We start from the raw sequence: 19271 nt of genomic DNA, 5'->3' as shown, positions 1-19271 counted from the left end.
CTGTGTGTATGACTATGTCCCAGACACCCCATCACCTTTCCCGGATATCTGCTGTCTCACCAGCAGGACCGACCCAGCAGAAGTGGTGGCACAGTGGGATACAGTTGGAAGGAATTGCTCTGGGTGTCCTCAACAGTGCCTCTGTATCCCATGATGTCTCATGGCGTTAGTTTCCACATGGGAAAGGAAAACTCCTGCTGATTACCATGTGGCTGCCTGTCCCAACTGATGAGTCAGTACTCCTCCATGCTGACCAACACTTGGAGGATGTACTGAGCTGGCAAAGGCACAAAATGTACTCTAGGTGGGGATTTCAATGTTCTCAAAAAAGGGAGGCTCGGCAGCAGCATCACTGATTGAATTGGTTGCCTCCTAAATGATATAACTGCGAGACTGGGTCTCTGGTAGGTGGTGAAGGAACCATCAAGAGGGAAATACGTACATCTTTACTAATCTGCCAGTTTCAGAAGTATCTGTCCATGACAGTATCGGGTAAGAGTGACCACCGCATAGTCATTGTGGAGACAAAGTCCCACCTTCAAATTGAGAATAACCTTTTGGACATTTTGGATTGCACTATCACCGTGATAAATAGAACCGACTTCAAGTAGGTCTAGCAGCTCAATCTGGGTTTTCCTCAGGTGCTGTGGGTCAGCAATAGCAACAGAATTGTACTCCAGCGCAAACTCATGGCTTGGCATATCCCCCTCACAACAATTACCATCAAGCCAGAGGATCAACTTTGGTTCAGTGGAGTGTGCAGTAGGGAGGAACAACACCAGGCACACCTGATAATGAAGTGCGAGCCTGGTGAAGCCACCGACCAGGACAACGTGTGCACCAAACAGCATAAACAGTAAATGATAGACAGAGCTAAGTGATCCCACAAGCAACGGTTCAGATCTAAACTCTGCAGTCTTTCCACTTCTAGTTGAGAATAGTTATGAACAATTAAACAAGTCATTGGAGGAGGAGATTCCACAAATATCCCCATCCTTAATGATGGAAGAGACCAGCAATTTCGGTGCAAAAGATAAGGCTGATGCATTCGCAACAATCTTCAGTCAGAAGTGCTGAGTGGATGATCCATCTCGGCTTGCTCCAGTGGTCCTCAACAATTCAGTTAGCAGTCATCAGTCAATTCGATTCAGTCCACGTGATATCCATATTCAGTTGGAGAAAGTGGATACTCCAAACTGGACACATGCTGACAACATTCTGGCTATAGTACTGAAAACTTGTGCTGAGGAACTTGTCACTGCCCTAACTAAGCTGTTCCAATATCGTTACAATGAATTTTCCCCGATTACGTGGAAAATTACCCAAGTATCTCCTATACATAAAAAAAGATCAAATTCAATCCGACGAATTACCAACCCATCAGTAATGTGATGGAAGCATCTGCTCAGCAATAACCTGGTCAATGACGCTCAGTTTGGGCTACACCAGGGCCACTCAGCTCCTGATCTCATTACCTTGGTTCAATTATTGACAAAAGAGCTGAATTCCAGAGGTGGGGTGAGAGTGACAGCCCTTTAAACCAAGGCTGTTTTCGACCAAATGTGGCATCAAGGCAACTTTGCAACATTGGAATCTAAGGGTATCAGGGGAAAACTTCCCGCTGGTTAGAATAATACCTGACACTTAGGAAGATGGTCATGCTTGATAAAGGTCAGGCAACTCAGTTCCAGGACAAGTCTGTAGAAGCCCCTCCGGCGGTGGCCTAGGCCAAAACATCTTCAGGGCTGCTTCATCAATGACCTTCCCTCCATTTTAAGGTCAGAAGTGGGGATGTTCGCCAATGATTGCACAATGCTCAGCAACATTTGCGGCTCCTCAGATACTGAAGCAGGCCATGGCTAAATGCGACAAGATCTGGACAGTATCCATGCTGACAATTGGCAAGTAATATTCAGGCCACACAAATGCCAGACCGTGACCATCACCACTAAAATACAATCTTAACAGTGCCCCGTGGCATTCGATGGTGGTACCATCACTGAATCCACAGTGGACTGCAGCATTTCAACAAGACAGCTCACCACCACCTTCTCAAGTGGCAACCAGGACTAGTCAATAAATGCTGGCCCAGCCAGTCGCACCCAGATTCATGAAATAAATAAATTGAAAAACAACATTTCTTTTAAAAGAGGAACGTTGCTGAGGTATCACAGGGACCGGTGCTCAGGCCCCAGCTGTTCACGATATCCATTAAACATTTGGTTGCTGAAAAGAAGTACTATATATCCCAACCTGTGACAGAACTAAAGGATGTTGGACTGTGAGTGGGTGAGGAGGTTGTAAAAAAGCTCCAAGGTGACAGACAAGTGGAGTGAATGGGCAAATACGTGGCAGATGGAGAGCAAGTGGGTAGAGGTGACGGCGTGCCCTTTGGTGGGAAAAAGAGATTGGCAGACGATCGTTTGAAAATGGATTGGTTGAAACATGTTGATCTACAAAGGGGCGCAATCTCCTTTTTTTGTTGTTCCCTTCTGCGTAGCCCTCCAAGGTCCCTGCAGTACAGTGAGGTCTGAACCCAGAAGTCAATACTGGGAATAGAATTGGCACACAGACCAGTGTATATAGACCAATCAGGTGGGGAGCTCTAACATTGCAAAGAATCTGGATCTCCCTGTACACCAGTCACTGCAAGCGATACTGCAGGAACAGAAAGCAGTTAGGAAGATCAATGATGTGCTGACCTCCACTTCAGTGGGATTTGAATCCAGGAGCAAGGGTGTCTTACTGCAAATGAATTGGGCCTTGGTGTGACCCCATCTCGAAAGTTGTGCAGTATTGTGTGCAGTTTTGGTCTCCGTATCTAATAAATGGCAAACCTGACATTAAAGGAGAGCAGTGAAGGATGACCAGATTGATCCGTGGGATGGCAGTCTTGTTGTGGGAGCAGTGTTTAGGGCGACTGGGCCTGTATTCCATGCGGTTTAGGAAAATGGGGGAGACAGGGTGACAGGGTGAGACAGATTGGAAGCGGGAATGATAATTCCCCTGGCTGTGGTGTGTAAAACAAAGGGCCACAGTATTAGATATAGACAGGTCACTCTGCATTGAGATGAGAATAAATATCTGCACTCAGAGACTGCGGAACCTGGAGAATGCGCTTGAACCTGGAAACCAAGACACTAAATATAAATAAGGATTTAGAGACAGTAACGGGATGGTGGGAGAGCAGGATAAGGGGTGGACATAAAGGGCCAGCCATGTTTATAATGAATTGGGTAGAAAACTCGATGGACCAAAGGAACTACTGCACTTCCTATTTTATAGCATCCCAAGTTTAATAATATTAATGGATATATTCTTTGTTTCGGTTAAGTGCATTGTGGAGATGTTTGAAAATGAACCACAATAAGGAAGTCTCAATGTGTCCTTTACCGATATTTCTGTGCAGTCTATGGGAAAGCTCTGTAAGTGTTGTCACAAGGTCTCAGATGTTAGGAAGGAGGTCTCTGCAAGGTCAACAGGACTGTGTTTCCTATTCCCTTTTCTGATATCGGCTGGGGTTGGGAGTTCTGTCCAGGCTTATCCTTTAAGACCTCGAAGCAGTTTGATACGATAGAGTGTCTTGCTTGGCCGATACAGAGACTATTGAAGAGTTTATCACATGTGTGTGTCTGGAGTCACGTTGAGCCAGACCAGTAAAGCACGGGAGACTCACTTCCTGAAAGTACATTGGGGAAGGAAATTGATGTTTACAATCGACAGTGGCTTCAAGGTCACTGTTACTGATGCCAGATTTTGCATCTTAATATTTTATCAATTGTTTTTAACTTCCACCAGCTGCCAGAGCATTATCCTGGTTCGGATTAGTAATCCCAGATATTTCCACAACACCATCTTCAAATGGGGACCTATCAGAACCCACACTAAGCAGGATATTTCTGTGTTACTTGACATCTCTGTCGAAAAGTACTCCCACCAATGTGACTATCGTGATTGGACTGAGGGGGTGGTAATTGGTCAGATTGTAATTAGTCTCCTCTATGGGAGCTGGACATAGTTGAGTAATTTTCCGCATTGTCGGGAGATGGAGCTGGAACGAAACAGCTTCCCCAGGGATTCGGCTTGTTATGCAGCACAAGTCTTTAGTCCTATTGCAGGAATGGTGTTAGGGCCCAACACCTTTGTTGTATCTACGGTGTTCAGCTGTTTCTTCATGTCACGGGCAGAAAATCGAATTGGTTGAAGGCTGGCATCTGTGATTTTGTGTGCATCATGACGAGAGTGATGTGGATCATCGACTCAACACTTCTGGCTGAGAATGGTACAGATACTACATACTTGTGTTTTACACTGGTGTACAGGGAAGTTCTGTTATGCAGTATGGGGATAATTATAGAATCCTGTCCTCCAGTCATTTGTTTAATCGTCCATCACCACTTCTGACTGAATGTGGTAGGACTCCAGAGCTTCGATCAGATCTGTTGGTAGCTTTAATGTGTTAGCATCAGGTTTAGGTTCACATGGTTCTGACCCTGACATGTTCACCCACAGTCATTACTGAAACATTTGTCATGTTGATGGCAATGGCAGACTAAAAAGATTATCCCTGGGTAAACATGTTACAGATTGTGGTTAAATGTTGTTCTGCTTCTCTTGCTGCTGTGGTCTATAGCACTACATAAATACGCAGTTTTGAGCTGCAATATCTGCCATGCAATTCTGCTTTCTTTCCCTCAGTTCACATCGAGACCCATTCACACATCAGCCCTGTACTCAGTGACCTTCTCTGGCGACTGATGCGGAAATACTTCCATTTTCATACTCTCATTCTGCTGAGGGTCTTTCCCCGGGTCATGCTTCCCATCTGACACATTCTGCAAAAACCAATTAACTAATTTTAATTCAATTGTTTAATTAATTGGAATCATTTTTTCCTTGAGTAATACCACCCTCAGTGTTTAAAATGAAAGCCTTTCCATCTGTTTCTCTCCCTGACCATGATTAGGTGCTCTATAATGTCAGTGATGCCAGCCTTATGCAGTTTCAGTGCCAAAGAATTCTCTGGATTCTCAATCATCTTCACCACATTGTATGCTTCCTCTTTTGGTTGGATACCTTATCACTCACTGCTGCCTTATCCTCCCATGAGTATGTTTCATCTCCATTAGGATGAATTTCTTATATTCTCCGAATTATCGCCAGACACTCCTGCCATTGCTGCTCCATGGTCTCCCCTAGCAATTAACTCTGGCCAGCTCCTCCTACATGTTAATGTAGTTACATTCTCAATTATAATCACATTTCATCAACATGAGAGCAATAGATATAAACCAAAAGAAGGAGTTTTGAGAGAAGGAATGTGAGGAATAATTGGTAAATCTCTTAACTAGATACAAAGAGAGAGCGAGAGAGAGGATATAGATGAGGAAATGTGAAAATAAATGAGAAAATTGATTATTGAAATGTTTAAATGTACACCCCTCAATGTTCTGGCAATGCCTGTGTGCTGTGGTCATTTGGAAAGTGCATGTACAACAGAGCAATGTGTTCAAATGCTGGGTCTGCTGGCAGAATGTTTATCTCCAATGGTATGACAGATACTAACTTTGGAAAGAACCTAGCAGACCAATATGTTGAATTCCCTGTAGAAATGGGATTAACTGAAATAACTCGGGATACCAGAAGCAACAATTTATAACACGCATTCTGATAAGAATGAGAGATTAGAGTAGAGCATTCCAGAAAAGAAGGGAACATAGAGAGAAGAGGAACATATCACTTTAGATGAGAATCAAATAATGTTTTAATGTTTTATAAATTTTATACATCATGTGCATCATTTTTCGTTAACTGTGTCTCCGTTATTCATTTAGTAAGTGTTGTACACATATGAAAAATGTTACTTCTCTACACACACACATTGATTAACCAGTGCATATAAAATCATTTTTCCGCTATTGAAATGGTCTGTTGTCGTATTACCAGGATACATGAACACAAACTGGTCACCAAAAGACACGACCCATTACCACTATGTTCCATACAAACAGACAGTTCCATACAAACAGACAAAGAAAGGCACCACCTTGACTGGGACAGCACACACACACACATACTAAGGCACGCAAGGACATTCTTAGAGAAATGGCATTCTAACCAGAAGTCCATCAATACACGCAATAATTTAGACCTAATCTACCTTCGCTTGTAAAACAAAAGAACTGGAAATGACCCACCCACCCAAAGAAAACCAAGACCGATAAATAGAGGCGGGACATACCACAAGCGCTTCAGCGGAGACTCTCATTGATGATGTTACCTAGTCATGGTGTCGAAACAGCTGAAAGCAAACCTTCAAGCATAACGAGCTAACTTGCATACATTTAAACTGTTATTTTACTTTTATTAGTGGAATGGCAGTTCTCATGTTTAAACAGATTATGATGTGAGGTGAGATTTTCTGGGAGTGTTGTTTTAATTAACAGAGGGGTTCGACATTGATGTCATACAGTTTGGGGCCTTGCCGTATGGGATTTGGATAGATCTGAACAGATTTGGGTTGCAACAGGTCCCAGCAGATTCCAACACGTGGCAATTAGTGACCTGGATCTTCAAATAAAACCGGTGGGAAAATTCGTTTAATTCTGTTTACCTGTGTTGGTTAAATTACAAGTGAGAGAAATAGCTTTTAACATTACTAAAGGGGTTCCCCAATTTGCCAAGGAAGTTTAGAAAGACAGAAGGACATTTTTTTAAAATTAGCAAATAGGTTGGAATTGGGTTTAACCAGGTACAAAAGGAAATCTGAGATTGTAATGGAGTTGGTCAAGCACTTTGGTGTATCAGAGAAACAGGCAACTGCAGTCGAGATTGAAATAAAAATTCTAAATATGGCAACTGAAGTTAGAAGATAAAGAGAGAGACGGAAACAGAGAGAGAGAAGAAAGAGAAAGAAAAGATAAAGAAGGAGAGAGAGAATTTGAAATTCAGAAGTTGGGAATTAAACAAGAAAGTTAAATCAACAGGACGGAGATGAAGGGAGAAAGTAGGGATGTATGCAATTATGTTAATACCTTACCATATATCGGTGAAAAAAAAAACAAGTCTTTTATTTTGTTTGAAAAAAATGGTTCATAAATTGCATGTCCAGTGAACTTGTGGGTAATGCTAGTTCAGACTGAGCTGCTGTGCAGTTAGTGAGGTATGTGCAGCGCTGTCAGATGACGGCTCAAGGTATTATGCAAATGTCAATCTAACTATTTTGAGTGGGTATGCATTAGTACTAGAAGAATATAGACAGAGGGTCAGAAAATTAGAGAGAGAACCAGGTCATGCTTATTTTGAGTTTGAAAGATTTAAGCACAGTCATTTTGTTAGATGGGTGTGAGCCATAAAAATGGATTAGACCTGTGAGGATCAAAGGGAGATTATTCTGCTGGTGGAGTTTAAAGACACATTTCCAGAGATGGTAAGAATTCATGTGAATGAACAGAAAGTTCAAGAAGTGAGAAGCGTGGCAGAAATGGCAGGTAAATATGCATTGGTGCATGAGATGAAATTTAGCTTCTGGGACGATTTCCATCCTGTAATGGATAGAAATTGTTAGAAGGGGAGATCCTACACTACAAAACATACAGTACGGCACACTGGCATTCGTTTATAACAGTTGGAAAATAAGCTCAAGCGGGTTGAAAAGTGGTGAAAGGCTTCATGTGTTCTCACCATAAGGTTTTGGAACAATAGAATTACAGTGCCAACGATTTAAGAATGGCACTAGGAAAAGGCGTTTTCACTGCAGTAAGCTGGGACACATAGTGCTGGGCATTGAAAGGAGGCACTTTGGGGAAAGATGTGGTAAAATAGGTTAAGCCAGTGGCATTATTGAACCTGGTAAAGAAGACCCCCCAAGTCTCCAAGGAGCTGCAGGAGAGTACATAGCCTACGTATAGAGTCGGTGCCTCGTCTCTATAAAGAATTCGCCTCTGTGGATAAGTTTACTCAAAAAGTTGGGGGGGAGGACGATAAATTATAATTTTGTGAGATACGGGATCTGCTCAGTCTCTGAAAGTTGAGACGTGAGTTGCCAGAAACGCACAAAAGATCAGGCAGCATCCTAAGAGCAGGAAAGTCGAAATATCAGGTATAAATCCATCACCAGGAATGTGGCTGGGGGAAAACGGGGCTGAACGATTTATTAGGAGGGTAGGAGCTGGGCTGGTGGGCGGGTCACTGGGAGGGCGATAGGAAGATGTAGTTGGGAGTGAGAGTGATATGTCAGAGGGGATGGTGGAGTGGATAGGTGGGAAAGAAGATGGAAATTTAAAACAGTTCAAGAGGGCGGTGTTAAGTTGAATGGTTGGATCTGTGATGAGGTTTGGGAGGGGAGATTTGGTAATTGGTGAAGTCGATGTTGATGCTGTATATTTTGATGGTTCCAGCTGTCCTACCACCTATCAACTTCACCCTCCTCTCCTACCTATCACCATCACACCCCACCTTCATATATTTATCGCCTTCCAAGCTCCCGTCCATCCAGATCCAGCCCCACCCTCCTATTTATTTCTCAGACCCCTTGCCGCTCCCTTATCCCACCACTTTCCTGATGAAGGATTTATGCCTGAGACGTCAACTCTCCTACCTCGCAGATGTTGCCTGACCTACTGTGTTTTTCCAGCCCCACAATGTTCAACTCTGATCTCCAGCATCTGCAGTCCTCACTTTCTCTCGACCTCCAATAGTAAGAGATGGAAGTATTTTCACTCTTTCCGACATGTTATTCAAGAGCCTGATAATTTGTGGAATACAGACTGAAATTACGCATTCCCTTGTGTAACATCAGGTTGGAACGCCGAATCAATATTGGGGAAGTAACAGTGAGAACGAGTGACAGAGTGTCAGTTCCAGGAATACAGTTTGTTCTTGGAAACGATTTATCAGGATCCAAGTTGGGAGGGGTACACCTCATGGTCGAGAAGTTAAAGGAAGATGAGGGAGCTGGGGAGTTAAAACAAAAAAAAACCAGGAATTTTTCCAGGCAGTGTAGAAACAAGATCCCACTGTCATAAGTTACACCAGGAAGGAAAAACAAAAAAAAAGAGACAAATTAGTTTATTTTCAGTTACCTGACACCCTGTTTGATGTAATGGTGCAGGAAAAACCTGAACAGGCAGAGGGTCAGGCGCAGGTGTTTGGACCCACAACGCTAATGCACTTAGAACAGATACACACACACAAACACACACACAGAGAAGGAATTTAAATATATTGTCGAACGTTATTCACTTAAAGATAGAATCCTAAAATTAAAATGGAGACCACGACAGGTTAGTGCAGAACGGAAATGGGCTGAGCTGCACCAGATTGTGTTACCGGTAACATATAGTGTTATAGGTAGCACATGAACGAACTGCAGGCGGTCACCGAGGTGCACGGAAGACTCAGGCAAAGGTACAGAGGCATTTCTAGCGGCCTGGAATGCACAAGGACATGGTTAATTTTTGTTGTAGATGCCAAACATGCCAAATGGTGGGTAAGTCGCAGGCAATAATAAAACCAGCACCTTTGTCACCAATTCCTGCATTCGAAGAACCTCACACATGGGTTATGATTAATTGTGGAGCTCCCCTTTCTAAAGTAAAAGTGGAAACCAATATTTTCTGACCACAATGGATGTGTTTAGCAGATTGCCAGAGGCATTTCCATTACAGACTGTTAAGGAAAGAAGGGAGGTGGAGGGATTGGTAGCTTTCTTTTCTCACTGTGAGCTAAGCAGTGAGATTCAGTCAGACCAAGGGTCTCATTTTACAGATCTGCTGTTGAAGGAAGTCATGGATAGCTTAGGTATTCAGCCTTTCAAATCAAGTGCGTCCCATCCTGAATCCCAGGGATCCTTGGAAAGTTAGCATCAGACGCTGAAGGCCATGTTAACAGCGTACTGTAAGGATTACCCGAATGATTGGGATGAAGGTGTCCCATTTCATTGTTTGCCATCGATATTGCCCCAAATAAATCAACTCAATTTACTTCCTTTGAGTTAATATTCGGACATGAATTGAGTGGTACTTTGAAATTAATTAAATATAAAGCGACAAGTCCGAAGTCAGCGATCTCACACTTAGATTATGTATGTGAGGTGAGGGAGAGATTAGACCGAGTAGGTGATTTAGCTAAATAGCACCTGAAGAGGGCACAGCCTAGAGTGAAGCAGGTGGCAGATAAAAACTCTGAAACGTTGACGATTTCCCCGTGGGGATGACGTATTAGTGTTGCCACCAGTGGTAGAAAATCCATGCAAAGCCAGATTTAGTGTCCCCTTTCAAATTAAAAAACATTCTGAGTCAGTTAAACTATCTGGTAAAGATACCGGATATGACAAAAACGTTATCGAGTATGTCATGTGAATGAATAATGCGTCATCCACATTTAGCACTCAGGAACAGAGTTGTGGCCAGATGAACAAATTGTGTCATTTATCTGTATGATGTAGTGATCTTTAGCAAGTGATTGAAAGCTCAAATATTACAGTTGGCAGAACATGTTGAACGATTACAAGAAGCAAAACTGGTAATAAATTTAAAGAAAACAGAATTTGCAAAGTTAGAGGTGATGTCCTTGGGACATTACATTGACCATGGAAGGTTGACCCCATGGAACACAAAGACAAAGGGCTTTGAGGAATTCCCACGACCATCCTCGAAGAAAGAGGTGCTTCGAATCTTAGAACTGAGTGGATTCTATCAGAAGCTGGTTGCGAACTTCAGCAGGGTATTGGCACCACTGCTGGATTTATTAAAGAAGAACACAGAATTGTGGTGGACAGAACAATTCCAGGAGGCATTTGAGAATTTTAACGCTGGATTAATCACTACACCAGTTTTAACTGCACCATATATTTTGAAACCCTTTGACAATGGTGTTTGATGCTCGGGATATCGGGGTTGGAGATGTATTGATGCAGGAAGATGATGATGGAATTGAATGGCCAATTGGCTACTTGTCGATAAAACTCAATATCCACCAGAAAAAAAATGCAAAATCTCCATTTTTGAAAAAGCATGATTAAGTTTCGTAGTGTATTTTAATGTTTATATGAAAAACAAATTGTCGGAGATGGTTGTGGACAACGACAAACCTCTCGCATTATTTTGACTATTTAAACACCAGAATATAAGACTATTTCTTTGGAGTCTTATTTTACCGACTTTAAACTTACAAAATGTACGTGGTGTGGGTCCTAAAATGTGATAGCAGATATGGTATCACAGATTAAAAGTGTTACATAGTTGTGCAGAATTAATATGAATGGTTTAGCTGAGATTAATACTTTTGTATTTCATAATAACGGGATTAAGAATTAGAGGAAAAGGAATGATGACATTTTTTCATTCTGATGGTTTATTTTCTTTTCTGAAGGGGGGAGGTGTTATGAAGCCAAAAGCATTTCTGGTCACTTTACGACAGAACGGATTTTGCTGAATAGAAAATACAGCCACAGATAACAGGTAAAGGTCAGGCTGTTTCACATGTCATCAATAACTGGGAAATTGATACCTGGGCTTTGGTTGCTGTTTTGACAGCAATTCAAATGCAACCAAAGTGTTTAAGTAACACTCAGGATACCAGAAGCCAATGGGATTTGAATATTATTGTTTGCACTCTTGGAAAGCAATCAAATTATGAGAAATATTGTATCATGGGGAGTATATAAACCCAGCATTTTGAACACTAGAGAAAGAGCCACTGCAGTCCAACAATAGAGTAACTGCTGTAGAGCAGGACTGCTAACTGGCCATCTCAAACACTCTCTATCAAAGATACATGTGCATGCCAATCCTACCTTCAGTAAAAAAAAAATGACCCAGAGAGATCAGCAGCTGGAAGAGTGAACACAGCGGGGAGGGTGGAGACTGTGTCGTCTTGAGATTTTAATGTTTCATATGTGGGTTGATGGAACAGCATATTTTGACAATGTTGGAGTCAGATAGTAAGCAGTTAAGAAAATAGGAGTTTGTATTTGTTAATAGTTGTTGTTTAGTGTTCACTATTAAAGTTAAGAAAGTAACTTGTTAATTTTTGTTTAAATAGTGGAATGTAGGAGATCTGTGTCACTCATATTTTAGCAGATTATGAGGTGAAGCGAGCTTTTCTGGGTGTTTGGTTTTAATAACAGAGGGGTTCGACTCCACCTTGTAAATGTCCATCCACGCTAACCCCAATTCCCTACAGTTGGCCCATATCCTTCCTGTCCTTTCCTATCCACATTTTTATCCAATTACGTTTGAAGTTTTGTTAATGTACCCCCTCAACAACATCTGCTGGCAGCTCAGACACATACCAGCCCTCTGTGTAAAGGCGTGGCCTCTCAGGTTACCTTTTATTCCTTCCCCTCTAACCTGAAACTCATCCCCTCTAATCCTCAACTCTCTAAATCTTTCAAAAAGACTCAGAGCATTAACCCTACCAATATCCCTTGTGATCTTACACAGCTCTACAAGGTCCCCCCTCAGTCTCCGAAAGAATAGGCCCTAGCTTGTCCAACTTCACCCTATAACTCAGACCGTTGGGTCCTGGAAATGTCCTTGTCAATTTCTTCTGCTCTCTTTCTAATTTCATAACATCCTCCCCATAACAAGGTAACAAAAACTGAACACAATACTCCAAATGAGGCCTTACCAAAGTCCTATGTAACTGCAACATTACGTCCCAACTTCTATACTCAATATCCTGCCTGATGATGGCCAGTCCACCAAAAGCATTCTTTACTGCCCAATTTACCTGTGACTCTACTGTCAGAGAACTGTGCACCTGAACGCTAAAATCTTTATGCTCACTACATCCCTTATGGCACTCACATGCACCATGGAACTACTACCTTGATTTGAGTTTCCAAACTGCAAGACCTCACACGTCTATATTAAACTCCATTTGCCATTTCTCAACCTACATCCCAACCTGATAAAGGTCCTGATGCAATATCTGATAAAAGTCCTCACTGATCACGATACCACTTATTTGAATGTCATCTGCAAACTTACAAATCATGCCTTGATTAGTATCAAACGAGTCATGGATAACAAACTGCTATGGACCCAGCTTCCGGGCTGAAAAGCATCCTTCCACTAATGCATCTGCTTCCCACAGTCAAGCCAACTGTGTACCCAATTGGCAAGTTCCCCTAGCATTCTGCGTGATGTCACCTTCCAGAGCAGACTGCCATGTGGAAACTTATCAAAGATCTTACTGAAATCCATAGAGACTACGTCTACCGCTCGGCCCTCATCAACCTTCTTGGTCAAATCATCAAAGAACGCTGACAAATTTGGGAAGCATGGTCTCCCACTCACAAGTCTATGCTGACCAGTCTGAATCAAACCTTGTGTACCTGATAGGTGCAGACAATGGTATGCTGGCCTTCACTGTAAGAGATTCTCGTACATAAGTAAGGCCATCTACCTGCTGTTGTAGAGCCTTGCTTGGAGAGCATTTGGGGCAGTCTCTACAGATTTGATCTCCTTTGTAAGGAATGATCTCTTTACCACAGACAGGTTGATGTTAACATGAGGTTAGAATAAAGAAACTGAGTGTTTAATCTGTAGAGCTGTGAGAGATGAAGAAATGGCTATGCTGAAACACGAGGAGTGGCAGCGATCACGTAATTCCAAAAGAGACATTGATATGGTGAGAAATTCCATTCTTTACCCAGGATTGATTGGTTTGATTTATTGCCACGTGTACCTCAGTACAGGGAAACACTTTATTTATGAGCAGTGGAGGAAGATCATAGTAAGCATGGCCAGACAGATCATAGGGTGGAAATCGACTTGGACAGAGTAAGGCATACAGGTTACACTAAACAGGACGTGCACTAGACAAGATCAACATTAACAAGATCAGCATTATTTGATCTTAGAGAGTCCATTCATCAGTCTAACTTGACTTTCCTAATAGTTTATATGCCTAAATTAACTCTCCCCACAATATTGTGCAGTCGGAGTGTGAACCCGTACTGAACGTCATGTTGTTAACAATCCCCAAGAGCAGCCACAATACCTTCCATCTGAAACAGGTAGCCATTACCATCAGCTTCTGCCCTGCATAGAGAACACCAGGCTTGCTTCACGGAGATGGAAGGTGCCTTTTTGAGACATCACACAAGACATATGGCTTCCCTCCTCACTGCTAGAAAACCACGTTAAAGTCCTACATGTGTAAAAGAACAACAGAGCCACAAGGAACATCGTGGAGCAGTCTGTCTGTGCAGCCTCTGCTCCTCTTGTTCATCATGTTAGAGCATCAATTAGGATCAGTGAGGACTGCCCATGCTGGAGATTGGAGTAGAGAATGGATTGCTGGAAAAGCACAGCAGGTCAGGGAGCATCCGAGGAGCAGGAGAATCGACGTATTGGGCATCAGCCATTCATCAGGAATCAGCATCAATTGCCTCATTCTGTCCCTTTGTAAGTGCGTTGATGGGGGAATGGCCTCCTCCTGTCCTGTATAAGTGACTTAAGGGACTGAATAGCCTCCTCCTGTTCCTGTGTAAGAGACTCCAGGGGATGAACGGCCTCCTCCTGTTCCCGTGTAAGAGTGTCAAGAGGCTGAATGGCCTCCTCCTGTTCCCGTGTGAGTGTGTGAAGGGACTGAATGGCCTCCTCCTGTCCCTGTGTAAGTGACTCAAGGGACTGAATGGCTTCTTCCACGTCCGATTGGACAGGCCAAGGGCCTGACTAGGATACGCCTGTTCCTGTTTGACATCTCGATGTGCTGACAACTTTGATGATGTTGCAGCTTAAAGAGGTTATTTTGTCCTGATTTCTTCTCAGAGAGAGATTGAACGACTGTTACCAAGCCGGCTAGTTAAGACCATTGAGTAAACAGCGAGGGAGGCCTTGTGTTTATTTTAATGCAGCCTGAATGGGTGTGGCCAGCTCTCACAGATTAGGATCTCTGGGTTTTGGTTTATCAGTAACGTCAGAAACTATAGGGGTCTCCACACAGTTGGAAGCTTCAGGAATGTCTCCTGGCTGCTAGTCTCTCTGAATTTTCTCTTGGTGCTGTTTTTAAATCCTGGATTGGAGAAATGTTTGTGACATTTTATGTCTGAATATTCCTGTTTGCCAAGGCTTGTGTTTATGGAATTTTCCTATTTTGGAACAGTTCATTAGTAATAGTTCCAAGATCTATTATTCTGTTAACTTATCCAATAGAATTACGTTATGCAGACTTTTTCTTTCTTTGGTTTCATTTTATCTTTTGGGTTTAAATAGATGGTGTTTTGCTTCACACCGAGTAATTTGACCAGTCACATTGCATCTGGAACAGAAAATTTACATTTCCATTAAAATACAAAAACATTAGAATCTCGGCTACAACCTTCAAGTATTTTCGAGGGGCTCTCGTGTGGTCCATCACACTGGATTCCTTCTGTTCCTGAGTAATATGTTGGAGGCACAGAATGGGCTGTCCCTGTTCTTCTCCAATAGTGTCAATGGGCTGAACGACTTCCTCATATTCATGTGAAATCAGCATGAGGTGCTGAATGAATACTTGTTTAACTGTGGCAATGTGCAGTGCCAGGCAGTGCTGTAACATAAATGTTATGGACCCTTTAACAGCACACGCCTCAATGGAGTGTGGGTCTTGCTGCACATGGACACATACCAGTTCAGGAGCTGAGGGGGGACAAAATGTTCTGAACATTGTGGAATCTTCAGTGACCATCCCCACATTCTGATCTTATGGTGGGGAGGGTGGAGGTGGGGGCGGGGAGACATTGATGAATCAGCTGAAGATATTTGTGAAGAGGAAGCTACCCTGAAGATCTTCCACAGAGGTGACCCAGGACTGAGATGATGAACATCTTCTTTTGTGCCATGTTTGACACCAAACACTGGAGAGGTTACTCTTCCCCATTAAGTCCAGTTCAGCTCCTTGATGTCAACAAACGTTAACCATTGCCTTGATATCAGGGCCAGTCATTTTTATCTGAACCCTTGAGTCAACCTCTTTTGTTCACATCAATAGGCCATGATATAGGAGCAGCGAGTGCTTTCTTCAAATAGGTGGCATTGAATGTCAGGATTTCTCACCTCAAGAATGTTCGGGGAGCTAGATGTCTGAAAGTATTTGAAAAGGAGGTAGATGGATATTGATCTGTCAGAGGCACAATTTGGAGAGGGGGACGCTCTATAAACAGAGATGAGGGGCCTCTTTCATACCCGTGCCTGGATTTTCCAATTACATTTTCCAAATCACCTCAAAACGTGTGTGACAGTACTAAGAGGCTGAATGGCCACCTCTGTTTCTGTGCACCAGGTGATAGCAGTAACTAGCCTCCAACTGTTCCTGTCTAGCAGGTATGAGGGGCTGAATGGAACACAGAAACATGGGACTGAGGAGCAGGTGTTGGTCATTGGACACTTTGACACTTTTCCACCAGGCACTAAGATTGTGACAGATTGTGGGGTCTCAGCCCCACTTTTCTATCTGTGTCCCATTATTCGTGACTCACTGCCCTGTAAAATATTTAACGAACGCAGCTTTCAATCAATGAGAACATAGGAGCACGATAAACGACCAGTGAAGAAAATTCCCACTTGAAATGTCCTTTCAGAATTTTTCCTCATGCCTCTTATAGAATCAGAGAGTCATGCAGAACGGAAACAGACCCGATAGTCCAATTAATTCACTTCGATCAGATATCAGATTTGATCCAGTCCCATTTGCCAGCATTTGGTCAATAACCCTCCTCTCAGATTCTTTTAAATGTGCGACTGTAGCCGCCTTCACCACTTCCTCTGACTGCACTTTCTGTGCACACACAGGGTGATATCTGATCGAAGTGAATTAATTGGACTATCGGGTCTGTTTCCGTTCTGCCTGACTCTCTGATTCTGTAAGAGGCATGAAGAAAACATTTATCTTCAGGCCCTTCTAAATCATTCACCCTCCGGCCTTCAACCTATGCCCTCTTGTTCTGGACCCCCCTATCCTTGAGAGCAGTTCGTGGCTGTTCAGAATATCCATGCCCCTGATGATTTTATAAACCTCTTATCATGTCACCCCTCAACCACTGACACTCCTGGGGGAAACACATCAACCTAATAAACATCTCCCTAAAGCTCAAACCTCCAGTCCTGGAACATCCGTGTAAGTCATTTCTGCAGACAGTCGAGTTGTACGCAGTATTCATAAAATAGTCTCACAACTGCCGGTACAGATGCAACATGCCACCACAACTCCTATAGTCAATGCTCTGACTGATTAAGGCAAATGTGCCAAATGTGTTCAGCACCACACTGTCCACCTGCGACTCCACTTTCAATGAACAATGTACCTGCAGCACTATCTCTCTTTGATTCACAACACGCCCAGGACCTAACCATTAAGTGTATAGTTTCTGCCCTGATTTGCGTTCCTAAAATTCAAAACCTCTTTTTTATCTAAATTAAACTTCATCTGTCACTCCTTGCCCCTTTGCCCCATCTAATTGTGATCTCATTGTACTCTGAGATAATCTACTACACCACCTTTCTGATGTCATCTGTAAACTTACTAACTATGGTCCCAATATTCACATCTAAATCCTTTACATAAATGAGGAAATACAGGTAACTCAGTACGGATTCTTACTGCACACAGCTGCTCACAAGCCTCCAGTCTAAAAACTACCCCTCTTCCTTCAAATCAAATGTGATCAGCTTCCTCTGAATCCCGTGTGACTGAAACTTACTAATCTGTCTACCAATCAGAATGAAATATTAGCTATGAAGAGAGACTGTGTAGGTTAGGTTTATTTTCACTAGAAAAAAGGAGATTGATGGGGGACCTGATAAATGTTTGCAAAATCATGAAGGGTAAAGATAGGGTGGATAGAGACAAGCTTTTTCTCAGGGTGAAGGATTCAATAACAGAATTTCGTGCATTCAAAGTGATAGGTGGAAGGTTTCAGGGGATACATGTGGTACGTACTTCATACAGAGGTTGGTGGGCGTTGGAACGCGTTGCCAGAAGGGGTGGTAAAGGCAGGCACGGCAGATTCATTTAAGATGCATCTGGACAGATGCATGAGTAGGTGGGGAGCAGAGCGATACAGATGCTTCGTAATTGACTGACAGATTTAGATAGTGCATATGGATTAGCTCAGGCTTGGAGTTCGAAGGGCCTATTCCTGGGCTGTAAATTTACTTTGCCCTTTCTTCTTTAAATGAACACTTTGCTTAAGTCCACGCAGACTATGTCTACCAAACTGCCTTCATTAATGTTCATTATCACCTCTTCAAAAAACTCAACCAAATTAATGAGACTTGATTTCCCATGTAGAAAGCCACGTTGTCTACTCTGATCAGCTCTTGCCTTCCCAAATGTATGTAAATGCTATCCCTCAGAATCCCCTCCAACAAATCACCCACCACTGACATCAGTCTCACCGGTCTATCGTTCCCCGGCTTTTTGGGTCACTGTTTCCTTTTCTAGTCCCACTCCTCCACTGCTCACAACAAATGTTAAATGTAACCAGGTCGGTGATATGGCCGATGATATCGGTCTCAGACTGGGTCAGGGTCAGTTTTAGGAACAAGTCGGGCTAGTTTCTTTAATCTGCTAAAACAACACGTTTATGATTATGAGCAATGTTACTCGAACTATGGTGGGAAGATGCATGGAAAACTGTTTGGGTATTGCAAATGTATAATCAAATTCCTCTCTTCAAGAAAGGAAATAGGGAAATCCCCGTCAATTCGAGACCAGTAAGTCTCACGTCTGTCGTCCGCAAGGTGTTAGAAAGGATTCTGAGGGATAGGATTTATGACCATCTGGAAGAGCATGGCTTGATTAAATGCAGTCAACACGGCTTTGTGAGGGCCAGGTCATGCCTCACACAACTTATCGAGTTCTTTGAGGATGTGACTAGAAATGTGGATGAGAGTTGAGCTGTGGATGTGGTGTATATGGACTTCAGCAAGGCATTTGATAAGGTTCCCCATGGTAGGCTCGTTCAGAATGTCAGGAGGAATGGGATATAGGGGAACTTCGCTGTCTGGATACAGAATTGGCTGGCCAACAGAAGACAGAGAGTGGTAGTAGAAGGAAAATATTCTGCCTTGAAGTCTGTGGCGAGTGGTGTTCCACAGGACTCTGTCCTTGGGCCTCTACTGTTTGTAATTTTTATTAATGTCTTGGATGAGGGGATTGAAGGATGGGTCAGCAAGTTTGTAGACGACACAAAGGTTGGAGGTGTTGTTGACAGTATAGGCTGTTGTAGGCTGCAACGGGACATTGACAGGATGCAGAGATGGGCTGAGAGGTGGCAG

Source organism: Chiloscyllium punctatum, chromosome 19 (genome assembly GCF_047496795.1).
Source record: "Chiloscyllium punctatum isolate Juve2018m chromosome 19, sChiPun1.3, whole genome shotgun sequence".
NCBI classification, from domain to species: Eukaryota; Metazoa; Chordata; class Chondrichthyes; order Orectolobiformes; family Hemiscylliidae; genus Chiloscyllium; species Chiloscyllium punctatum.
This window is presented reverse-complemented; position numbering follows the sequence as displayed.